The 12,822-nt window shown below is 41.3% G+C and overlaps 1 protein-coding gene across 1 annotated transcript in view; it reads right to left on the bottom strand.

The window, feature by feature from the left end:
* Positions 1-9,004, bottom strand: part of nfasca (neurofascin homolog (chicken) a) — a 152,074-nt gene extending 143,070 nt beyond the window's left edge. The window contains exons 1-2 of the mRNA XM_037975115.1: positions 8,901-9,004; positions 8,086-8,407 (exon numbers count right to left, since the gene is read on the bottom strand). The gene's annotated coding sequence lies outside the window, so the exon portion shown is untranslated. The remainder of the gene's footprint in view (positions 1-8,085; positions 8,408-8,900) is intronic.
* Between the last annotated feature and the right edge of the window lie 3,818 nt (positions 9,005-12,822).

Genomic DNA, 12,822 nt, shown 5'->3' with positions numbered 1-12,822 from the left:
CCACACACACACACACACACACACACACACACACACGCACACACACACATACTGCTGCAGCTTTAGGTCAGGTTGTTTCTGATAAAGCGGGGAGCAGAATACTATTTGATAACAAGCAACAAATAATAGACATTAATGGTTGATACACTACGTTTAGAGTTCAGTTTATTATCTCCTTTGAAGAGGGTAATCATGTAATTGTGAGTGTTTTGCTGTCTGTCTGTCTAAAATATCTCCTGAACTGCAAAACAAATTTCAATGACACTTTCAGTGTGTGATCAATGGATGTACACCTACAAATAAACTACCTTTGGAGTAACTGTATTTAGTAATAATAAAGTCGGCCAATTTTACTGATAATGAGCTGAAATCTGATGTGGTACCAACTGACAGACCCTCCTAACAAACTCTGAAAGCTAACAGATCTCATTATAGTGGATGAGATCAAGTGTAATATTTACTTGTCAGGGTTTGACTAAAACAGACCCAACTTTGATGGTTTTTTTAATATTACAGGTGATCTTTAAGACTTTGGCATGAAAAGCAGCAGGTGATGTGATTTTTATTTTCACATCAGCGATGTTATTCAGTTCTGTATTGCTTTTTTTTGCACAGGTTTAGGTCAACTTATTTGAAACAAACACTCCCTGGTTTTGTTAATAATCTTAATCTTAATAAATGAGAGCTACCTTTCAGTTTGGGAGTTTTTCAAACCTCAGACAGACAGACAGACTTTAGCTCAGATGGAAGATTCACTTACCAGTGATGGCCTGTTTCTCTTTGGTAAATAAGGTTTGATTGAGGATGACAGGCTCAGGCACACACACACACACACACACACCTCCATGTCAACATGTATCCTCTGAGTAAAACATCTGATGTATGCAGGAAGGTGATTCCTGATCTAAAATGGTCTGCAGGCCATAAGATCAAATCAAACACAAACAGTTTCACAGAGACTTACTTGAGCAGAGCACACCCATCTGCAGCAGCTACTTAGCTCATTCCTACCAAACGTCCTTTCCTGTAAGTATAAAACTCAGTGTCATGGCTGAATTTCTGTTTCCATTTGAGTGGTTGAGACAGTTTTCCTGACATGCAGTCATGTTTCCATCCTGAAACCACCAGGATGCACTGATTTTAACCCTCCTGAAGAGGAGAAGAGAAGCCCTTGTAAATTGGACTCCAAGAGAGGGATAAAGAAAGTTGTCTCTCCTTTCGTTAGCATTCAGTTTGATGGAAAAACTTGACTTTTTTATTATTCAACCACAGAGCTTGTACACCATAATTTCAATATTTAAAAAAAATACCTAAAAGAATTTTAAAGATGTTTTTTGACCTTCAGATATGCTTGAATCAGTGAGAAATCTGTACCTGGAAAACGATGAATGAAGCCAGTTGAAATACTGAGATTTGAGGGTAAGGTTGGGCGATATGTAAAAAATTTTCTACCCATATCCGTCAGTCCAACAAATGACGATGGGCGATATATTCACGCAGGTGACGTCTGGACTTTTTTTGTCATCTCAAATGGCAGAAAATATCTGTGTATGCCGGCCACAAGCACACCTTCAGAACGCGTCTTTAGCACCACTGGTAAAGTTGTTAACAACCTGCGCACCCTGCAGGTAAACATGCTTGTTTTTCTGTCCATTTATAAGCTCTTTCTGGAAGGAATATTTTCCCTTTATCTTCTTGTTCTGATTCTGAGACGTTGTAGTTTTTAGAAATATTCAGTTATTTAATTATTTTGTATGCGCCAAATTACTCAGTAGAAAACTAAAAACAGCAGCAAAGATTTTTTTTTTATGGAAGCACACACGTTCTCTGCTGGAGGAATTCATTTTTATTGTTTAGTTTTTGTTTAATTTTATATTTGTCGTTTCTCACTTAGCAGAGTTCGTAAGACAGAAACACTGGAACTATGTTATACTGGTTTAAAAAAAAAAAAGCCAGTGTCCGTTTCCCTTCCCACCACTGTGGTTATCGTTCAAATATTTCTGAACATGCGCAACTCTTTCTTTCTGTTATAATTCTGAGTAAATAAATCAGCGTTGAACTTGGTGGCACACGGGGGAGGGGGGCGCGTATGCCGAAAAGAAAAAATAAATAGCTTTTAAAAAAACGACCATCGAATGGCTCAGCCAATCGTCGATGGTGGATAGATTCGTCCAGTCACCTTATCTGAGGGGCTCTTTAGTTCTCATCAGTTTGAGGATGTGGCCATAAGTAGAAAACTATCATTTCTTAATTCTAGGGCGATAAAACATAAGCAAGCATCACAAAGTGGTGAAGACTGAAATTATCTTCTTGTTAAGTTTACCAGCCACCAGCTCAGAGTCAGCCAGCCCATAATATGCAGTAAGGCTTTACATCATGTGATCAAAGTGGCTCTTCCACTCCAGCTCCCAGGTGTGAATGCTGATCATATCAGCTAATTAAACGAGTTATTGATCAATCAATTAACTTAATCAAATCATGAAAGAACCCCAAAAAGAGGGGAGCTGTTAGTCTAATATAAGGCTTATATGTCATTTTAATCATTGTGTTTTCAGCAACACAAGTCTTAGACAAATCTTCCTCCCAGTTTGCAGCTCTTTGTTTACCAGACTGAGAATTGGAGCTCTGTCAGACCCTTCCTCCTCCTTCTGTCTGGGCTTTCCATCTTCTATTTATCCTCTCCACATCATGGCCGTCTGCCAGACTGCTGGAAGGGAAACTCACCCAGACAGAAAACCAGGTAAACATTCCTCCTTAAAAATGTACTCAGAGAAAAAAAAAAGCTACACACTGGTTAAATGACCCGTGGACTAAACCGGTCTTCTTTCCGTTTCTTACACACTGCAAACCCCCTTTGTGTCCAAAACAAGCTGGAAACAGAGCGTTTCATCGTCGTCATCTCAGCCATCTCAGGGTTTCTAACTTTGAATATTTTATGGGTGAACGTTCAGCCACCTCACAGATCTGATTTATTATTATTTTCTCCTAAATCACTGAGCTACTCTAAGAGTAGAGAAAGACTTCATCTGTTCCATAGTCTCATTTTCTTTCATACCAGTGATCACCGTATTTGCTCTTTGGAAACATTGGGTTGTGTGACTGATAACAAGTGCACGTGTGATGTGTGAGAAGCTGCAGATGGTTCGAGCTTTGGAAAAAAAGGTTTGGCATATTGTCAACCAGTGCACATTTTGTCCTTAAGGTTGATGGAAGCAGAAAAACAAAGACATTGTGAGGTGAAGAATCAAATTATGACAACTTGAGACTAGCAGTTATTGTTAGAAGTTTCCAGTCTGCTGACGTCAGGATCCACCCAAGTGCTCCAACGTAGGAAAACCGGAGAACAGGTAACAACATTATGAATGGAAAAGACTCAGTTGTGCCCGTGAGCAGGGAAGGCTGGCCTGTATCATCCAATCAACTGTCACTCAAACAAAATTAAATTAAAAAAGCTACACTTTCTGAGAAATCTGTTCCTGCGTATGTTCAGTTCCTGTCAAAGGAGCCCATAAATGAGAGAAGACAATTTTGCAGTAACCATGATCATTCTCTGTGTTCATCCGATTCTGGCCTGTACAGTTCACCACAGGAGGCTGGCAGTACTTTATTCACACACAACGCACCTGGAGATCATAGTGACAGCAGCAGGTTTCACTAATCCCAAATTAATTGATCTATCAGGGCACCGTCCCATTTTGGCCAAGAAATCCTGTTTGTCCGCCCCAAGTGACAATGAGCCCTGCTGCTGGTGGTGACGAGTGTGACGGACTTATTGTGTTACAATGCTGACATCTACCCACCAAACACCTGAACTACAGCTGGCCTATGAGAGAGAGAGACTTGGAGAAATAAATATCAGGATTTTTTTACCCCACATGGACTCTCTGCCCTTTAAAGAGCTGCAGTTTACAGGAGGAAGGGAAACAAAAGTGGAGCTGAAGGCTACAGACATACAAGCATCCATGTATGTAATACAGTACATGAGAGACTTTCAGCCTCTGTGGGTTTCATTCAGCTTTCGTCAGCAAATCATGTGATCTATGTTTACCTGAGACCTTGGACAGCAAAATGTCCTTTGTTGTTAGCTTATCACCTTCAGCTGTGCTTGCAGGTTTTTGGTGCGTCCTGGTGACTCAAACCTCAGAACTCAGTCTCTTAGTTTAAGTTTAAGAATAATATCTACACGGTCAATTATAAGTATGCTTTGCTAAATTGTTGCAGCTGTAGGCAAACTGCTGTCCATCATGGCAGAAAAACAGTTTTGTTGCCGTCACTGAATGGGGCCAAAAAAAAAACGTTACAGGAACATGAGAGCCGTACGTCAGAGGTCTGAGTCCTACAGTAAGAACATCTGTTTATGCTGTTCTGAAACTGAATAAATACAAATGTTTTAAAGGAAAACAAAATAAAAACCGACATACACATCTTTAACTGCTGATCTCCAAAATAAGATTAATTTGAATCTTACCTGATTATTATTAGAAACATAAGGAATTGGCTATCACTCAAGTAATTTGGGACTGACTCAATAAATACTCCGATCTTTGAGCGGGCTCAGACCTTTCATAATTTAGCTTCACTAAGATCTTTCAGAAAGGAAGAACTCCAAGGTATCAAATGTGGCTGCAAATAGACCTCAGAAAACTATAAGCACAACACCTTTCCATTTTTCCTCTTGTCTGGACCAATGAAAGAACGGTTTGACAAAAACAAACCCACGTTGCTGACTCAGACGTATCTGCCTCTTATCCCTGATGTTATCATCTGCATGTTCTTGGACAATGTGAGAAAACTGGGTTCTCAGGAAACAAACCTGTACAAGTCCAAACAGAGACATGTAAACTTCACTACAAAAAGGTCTAAAATATGAACCAAGAAGCTTCTAGATTAGATGCAACAGTGCAAATCACAGCATCCGTCTGTGAAGAGCCTCTGTAGCCCATCTATTTACCTTCACCTCAAGGTTATTTAAAGTATAATTAGGGCAGCATCTCACTGAGTACCAAAAGTTAGGAGACTAGTTGTGGACACACATTTACAAGAAAATACATACATTTTCAATTGGAATCCCATTAAACAGCATGTTGCACACACTTTAGGCCAAAATTCACAGAATCTGCGTACAAAAAACAGAGCATTAGAGCTTCAGTACAAGGGGATGCAACTTTTGAAACTGGAACTTTCTAACATCTTTCCTACTAAACAAAATTTGTGAAGAGCTTCAAAATGTTCTAGACCCTTAAAAATCAGGATAAAACAATTTATAAAGTTTCAGTAACTGTATACAAGATTGTGTTTCATTATGGCCATTTAATTTCCTTTTTTTACCAGTTAGGCAAAAAGAACAAACTCTATAGATTTGCTCAAGAAAATTATACTAAACTACTTGTTTCATTCTGTAGAAATGTATCATTTCAGTTTGTACAAGAATACTTCATTCATTTGTAAAAAATGAATGACATAAGTTGACAACTGAAGTATTAAGTTGCATCATGATGTCTCAGAAATGGTTGACATAAAAATAGACCAGTTTTGTTGGTTGTTTAAGATTTAAATCTCATCAAATAAACTGCAAGAATACTGCTAAAAGTACCCATTCCTGTTGTCAATCTCAGTTTGGTCTAAAGAACCACAGGAGAGAGAGCTAATGAGCCACGTCTGCTCTGCTAGTACAGACACCAGACGGAGTAGTAGAGATGCACAGATTAATCCGCTGATATTGGCCAATTTTAAAAAACAGTGAGTCTGCCGTGCCTCCATTACAAAGGAGGAAGCAGAAGCAGCTCTTATTTTTGAGTTTGCAGCTCTGTTTTAACAGGATGTTGATGAGGAGGATCAGACTGAGGCGGGACACTTTGATCCATGAGACTGAGCTGCTCTTCTGCTCACTTTTATCAGTCTTTAAAAGGTTTTTTCTGTGTGTGTGTGTCCATCACAACTCCTCCCTGACTGTTTACTTCACACACCCTCACAGGCCTTTAATTCAGTGTCCTAACGATGGAGCAGAACGATGCCACAACAACCTGGAGCCAGCACCAACCCCACCAGACTGCAGAGTGATGAGAAGAATCAGGACGCCTGCTGCCCACCAAGAAACCCACACAGCTGCCTGTGAACATGGCCGACAGGAACAGAGTTTGAATCTTTAATATCCAACAACAAAAGGCTAAAGGCAGAGCGATGATGTTTTTGTGTGTGTGTGGCCATGTATTTGATACATTGTGGGGACATGTTTCCTAACATATACTACCTTGTGAGGACCAACTGCTCCTCGTGGGGACCAGGCTTTGGTCCCCACGAGGAGAAATGATGTTTTTGGGTTAGGGGTTTGGTTTAGGACTAAGGTTTGGTTTAGGGTTAGCTATGTACTGGTAATGGTTAGGGTTAGGGTAATGGTCAGGGTTAGGCTGTAGTTAAGGTGTAGAAATGAATGGAAGTCAATGGAAAGTCCCTGCAAAGATAGAGAGACATAACATGGGTGTGTGTGTGTGTGTGTGTGTGTGTGTGTGTGTGTGTGTGTGTGCGCGCACATATTCACATATTTGTTGCCAAAATATCTCATGGATGAATTTGAATGAAACTTGCAAAAAGTACTCATTGGATGTACATCTCCAACTGATTACCCTTTTGGAGGCAACTCGATTCAAAATGGCTGCCACAGCCAACTGACCTTAAACAACACAACTGACTAAAACTCTGTCAGTTTTACAGAAACCTGAAATTTGGTGTGGTAGTAGTCAAGACTGATCCCCAACACATATTTTCAGAAGGAACAGATTTAACAGGACCTTGGTTTCAGATTTTGCTGTAACCTATTTGGAGTCAATTTATATGTCAGGGACAACAGGACAAGTTTTAGGAACTAATTACAGGGTGTAACACAATTCATCATGGCCACTACAACCCCCAGCAATAGAAAACATAAATTGCTAAAATATAGATTATTTTACAGATGTGTTAAAATGTGGTGTGGTTGTAGCTGAGAGACATCCACAGCACATGGTCCAAGTGCTGCTTGAGTAATCTTTGCTTCAAACTTCAGGATTAACTGTTGGAGACAACCCTGCTTGGATGCTTGCAACATATCTTGTGAATCATTGAAAGCATTTTAATGAAAATCCCAGTTAATCTACTACAGATTAACTGTTGGAGACAACCCCATTCAAGAAGGCAGCCACAGCTAATGGACATTCGCCCAAACAAAAACGCCTTTAAATCAGTAAGTTTTACAAATATTGAACTAAAAGTTGATGTGGTAGGAGCTGAGAGTCCTTCACAGCATCTCAGGATAATGAAGAATATATAGTTTCAAAATGTGGCCAAAATGACATTTCTCATGATAAGATGATCTTGCAATCAAGGAATGTTGACCTTTTGATTTATTATGCAGGGACACAAGCAGGCAAGGAGACAAATATTCTTTTCAGACTCTAAAACAACCAAACTCCAGAGATTCTGACTGAAATGAATCCGTTTCAACTCAGTCTGGCCTTAAGTTTGTCTGTGGTTCTTCACTGAGTGCAGGACAGGACCAGCCAGAACCCACACCAGGTCTAAAACCAGTCCCACAACAAGGTCACTGCAGCAGCCGGGTCACACGGGACATGTCTGGGCCCAGTCCAGAACTGGACTTCCATCAGCTGGGGCTGGGACCGGACCCCCCACCTCCACCTGTCTTCTGTCCCACAGCAGAGACTCAGACCGGACTCTGGGGCCTAGCAGCCCCCGCTGCAGCCCCTGGGCCTGACAGGTGTGGGTTTGTCCTCCGCAGTACCACCTCAGCACCAGACAGAACCGCGGGCCTCTGCAGGTCTGCAGGTGGAGGCAGGCGGATGGAGCCCGATCGTGGCCTCGGATTCTGCTTCCTGGGTTTGCAGTTTGCGCAGAGCAGCAACAATTACCCAAAACTGCAGCATCACCTAGAAGATGCGCAGAGAGGGAGGGGGGAGGAGAGGGGGTGGGGGACACGGAGACACCGGTCTGAGCCTGCAGACAGCATGATGGACGGGGATCAGACCGGTCCGGGACACCACCCGATGCGTCAGCACACACGGGCACGAGGAGACCGGCTGCGGTGGCGCTTACCTGCTGCTGCCCCCGGACCGGGTCTCCGCCGGACCGGGTCTGTCCCGCTGCTGCTCCGGCTCCGTCAGCTCCGCAGCGGCATCCCAGTCCTCCAGCAGCTCCCTGCGAGCCGAGCCGAGCCGAACCGAGCCGGGACTTTCCTGTCGGTCCGGACTGAGCAGAGCTGGACTCCGTGTTCCTGTCGGTCCGGCGAAATCCTCCTGCCCTCCTCAGCTGTTTTTCTCTGGCCCGCGCAGCGCGCGCATCCTGCTGTGTGTCCGCGTGCACAGACCCAGGAGGGGGGGGGGGAGACATGGCACCAAGATCATAACACTGGAAAAAACTGGAAATACAGGCATTTATCGGGGTTTTAGTCATGGAAATATTCTTTAAAATACAAACACCGAAAATATACAGAGGCTTAATGCTGTCAAATAATCTAAAAACTGAAACCTTTCTGAAGAAACAAGCAGCTCCTGCATCACAGTTTAGTAATAAAAAGCTGACAAAATGCCAAAGTTTGGATGTATAAATTAGAAAAAAGAGCCAAGAATAAAAGATGCAGATCAAATCAAGTTACAGCCTCCTCCTCCTTTGTTTTTGTTGTTCACTGAAGACATTTGGGTTTAAGATCAGCTTTTATTTCCTGGTATTTTAGATGTGTTAAACAACATATCACCGCAGCATTATTAGGTGAGCAAAAGTAAAGGAACAAATAATCAGATTTAATATTTGGTGGCATAACCCTTGCTTGCAATAACTGCCTCAAGCCTGCGACCCATTCATATCACCAAACTGTTGCATTCTTCATTTGTAATGCTATTCCAGGCTTTTACTGCAGTTTCTTTTGGTTCTTGTTTGTTTCTCCCCTCAGTCTCCTCTTCAGGAGGTGAAACTCATGCTCCATTAAAGTAGTGTCCAATCCTGGTCCTGATGGCCACTATCCTGCGTGCTTTAAGTGTTTCTGTGCTTTGACACATCTGATGTGAATGACTGAGTGATTAACAGGATTCTGCAGAACATGAAGACCTGCTGAAGAGCAGAGAAACATCTAAAACCTGCAGGATTGTGGCCCTCCAGGACCAGGATTGGACACCACTGCTCTATTGGGTTAAGGTCAGGTGAATGACTTGGCCAGTCTAAAACCTTCCACTTTTTTCCTTTGTTTTGTGGGCAGTGTGCTTTGGGTCATTGTCCTGCATGATAAACTTCCTCCCAATCAGTTTGGATGCAGTTCTCCTTAAATTTGTAAACAAAATGTTTCTGTACATGTACAAGTTCATTCTGCTGCTACCATCATTAGTTACATCATCAATAAATATTAATGAGACAGTTTCAGAAGCAGCCATGGACACCTTTTTCAGGACAATCCAAACTGTTGTGCTTGCTATGACCAATGTTTGTCCAATGTCTCTGATCGACTTTTCCTTCTTGTCTCAGCTTCAAAGTGCCTTGCTTTTCTCCCATAGACAGCTCTCTGGTCTGAAGAAATTCAGTCTTTAACACAGGCTAAAAAATAGAGCTATTTAATGTTTGAACAATCAACCTAAAAGGCAACACCTGGTCAACAAGAAACACCTGTCAGTCACACGTTCCAATAGTTTTGGAGGGAACCACATATAGCAGGGGTGTCCAACCCTGGTCCTCAGGGCCTCCATCCTGCATGTTTTCCTTGTTCCTCTGCTCCAACACACCTGATCTGAATCAATGGGTGATTAACAGGCTTCTGCAGAACATGAAGAGGTGATTTAACCTCTGAATCAGGTGTGTTGGAGCAGAGAAACAAGGAAAACATGCAGGATGGTGGCCCTGAGGATCAAGGTTGGAGACCCCTGACATATAGCTAAAACTGTCATTGGCCAAAATGCTGCACACAAAACAATGAATTGTAATAATAGTAATAATAATAATAAGAAAAAGAGACCATAAAAACCAGACAAAAATATATTTAATATATGATAGGACATAAAATAAAATAATTGAAATTATGCAAAAAAGTCAACTCCTGGGCTGTATTAAAAGTCATTGATTACAAATGTTTGTTAAGATGAAACAGAAAAACACAATTTCACCTTAGATAAAAGCCTCAATTTAAAAGAAGCATCTCTTTACTACAGAACTAATCTGTTTCTCAAATTTAAATCAAATATCACTCCTGATTTTTTTAAAGTGAGATCTTACAAACTGCTCCAGGCTATCCAGATCTGTAGGAGAAGCTCGGTGGTTTCCACTGGAAGCAAAAATTATAACTACAGTTTTATTCATCCAAGCTTTTACTTCAGTGATGCACTCAAACAGCGGTTTTAGAGAAAAATAATAATTGGGCTTCAACTATATTGCAATTCTTTATCATCTGGGTGCCCAAAAAACTCTTTAAAAAGATTGATTTGAAATGCCAGATTTGAGAGTTAGGAGCAGAGATCATATTTCTCCAGTTTTAGCTTCTCTTCATTGGCTTCCTGTCAAATTCAGAATAGAATTTAAATCTTCCTCTAACATATAAAGCTCTCAACAACCAAGCTCCATTTTATATTAAAGATCTCATTGTTCCATATTTCCTAACAGAGCATTTCGCTCTCAGACTGCAGGTTTACTTGTGGTTCCTAGAGTTTCTAAAAGTAGAACAGGAGGCAGAGCTTTCAGTTCTCAGGATCCTCTCTGGTGGGACAGCTGCATGTTTAAAACAGGCTGGAACAATACCTGAACTGAACTACAACCTTAAAAACTGTCTTTAAAAGTGAATTGGAACAACATTGTTTGGACAGGAGGATGTCTTCATGTTGTTAATTACTTTCTCCACATGATTAAAACCCACAGGTCAAACTGATTCAAGACAGCAGAACTTGTAACGGAGGTGATGGATGGTTCGTGTGAAGGCTGACAGGTCAGTGATCTGAGGTTTTCTATCTGGTTGGTAAAAAAACTGCAGGAACTTTTCACATGTTTGAGAGGAATTATCAAGGGATGTCGATGGAGGGGTATTCAGAACATAGTCGATGGCAGAGAAAATAAATTATTCCCATTGACATACAAGACAAATGTTGCTTTTTCAGCTTTAACAGTGTCCTGACCTGCACAGACTCTGTTACCATGATGAAAAACACCTGCAGCTTATCCTTTTTCCATGTTCCTAGACACTCATCTGGCAGAAAGGAGGGATTTCATTTATTTAAGGTTCACACTTTGGTTTTAAATGGAGCATCAAAATCAAGAACACTTTAACATGTTAAAGGAATAGTCTGGTCATTTTTGAAGTGATGACAAATAGTTATCAATAGTTAGTACATTATCAGTCGTGGCATCAGTCATGAGCACAGAGGATGAAGAAAAGGAGTCTTCCTCATTCTTCAGGCAGATAAAATGTATAAAAGAACGCTACATTAGCTCATATCAAACGTCTACACTTGGCATGGCATCACTTGTTTAGTTTGTGGCTGATTTCTCAGCTGAACAACGACCGTGTTACTGTGTGATTGAACAAGGTAAGCAAAGACCAGATATAATGTTGTTGGTGCTGAATGTTTTGGCACACATACAGTTGAAACCAGATGTTTACATACACTGTATACAAAAACTTTTTTTTTTCACGGTCTGACTTGAAAGCAAATTAAACCTTTCCTGTTTTAGGTGAGCTACGTTTAAAAACCCTGTTTATATTTGTTGCATGCCCAAATCGTGAGACAGAATTTTTTATTACCTTTTTCAAAGTCACAAGGTTACAAACACAAGTTTTCCTTGTTCCTCTGCTCCAACACACCTGATTCAGAGGTTAAATCACCTCTTCATGTTCTGCAGAAGCCTGTTAATCACCCATTGATTCAGATCAGGTGTGTTGGAGCAGAGGAACAAGGAAAACATGCAGGATGGAGGCCCTGAGGACCACGGTTGCCCACCCCTGCTCTAAACAGTCTGGGAAAGCCCAGATCATGATGTCATGGCTTTGGTTAGCTGACTACATTTGAGTTATTTGGAGACACACCTCAAACACTCTGCTTCTCTGAGTGATATCATGGTAAAATCAAAAGAAATCAGCCAACATATCAGAAACAGGATTGTTGACCTTCACAACTCTGTTTCATTATTGGGTAGAATTTCCAGATGTCTGAAGGTTCATCTGCAAGTCTAAACACCATGAGAATGTCCTGCCATCATACCGCTCAGGGAGGAGACGGGTTCTGTGTTCCTGAGATGAACATGTTTGGTGTGAAATGTGTGTATCAACCTCAAAACAAAAACAAAAGACCTGACGATGCTGCTGACGCTGGTCAGAAAGTGTCACTGTCCACAGTGAAACAAGACCTGCAACAACTCAGAGAGGGAGAAGACATTACCCTAAAAGCAACATAAAAAAACCTGATCAGTTTGTGAATACACACAGGGACAAAGACCTTGACTTTTGGAAACATGTCCTGTCATCTGATGAAACTAAAATTGAACTGTTTGGTCATAATTATCATTATTACATTTGGAGGAAAATGGGGGAGCTTACACCATGCTAGCTGTGAAGCACGGGGGTGGCAGAATCATGCTGTGGGGATACAGGAGGGACTGGTGCACTTCATTAAACTGATGGCATCATGAGGAAAGAACATGATGTGGAAATATTGAAGCTACATCTCAAGACATCAGCCAGGAAGGTAAAGTTTGGACACAAATGAGTCTTCAGAAGGACAATGACCCGAACCAGACTGACATGAATCACAAAGAGGCTTCAGGACAACAGATTGAATGTTTTGGAGTGGCCTTCACAAAGCCCTG

This window comes from Kryptolebias marmoratus, linkage group LG4 (assembly GCF_001649575.2).
Source record: "Kryptolebias marmoratus isolate JLee-2015 linkage group LG4, ASM164957v2, whole genome shotgun sequence".
Taxonomy (NCBI): domain Eukaryota; kingdom Metazoa; phylum Chordata; class Actinopteri; order Cyprinodontiformes; family Rivulidae; genus Kryptolebias; species Kryptolebias marmoratus.
Note: the sequence above shows the minus strand (reverse complement) of the source record. Positions and strands in the feature narration are given on the sequence as shown.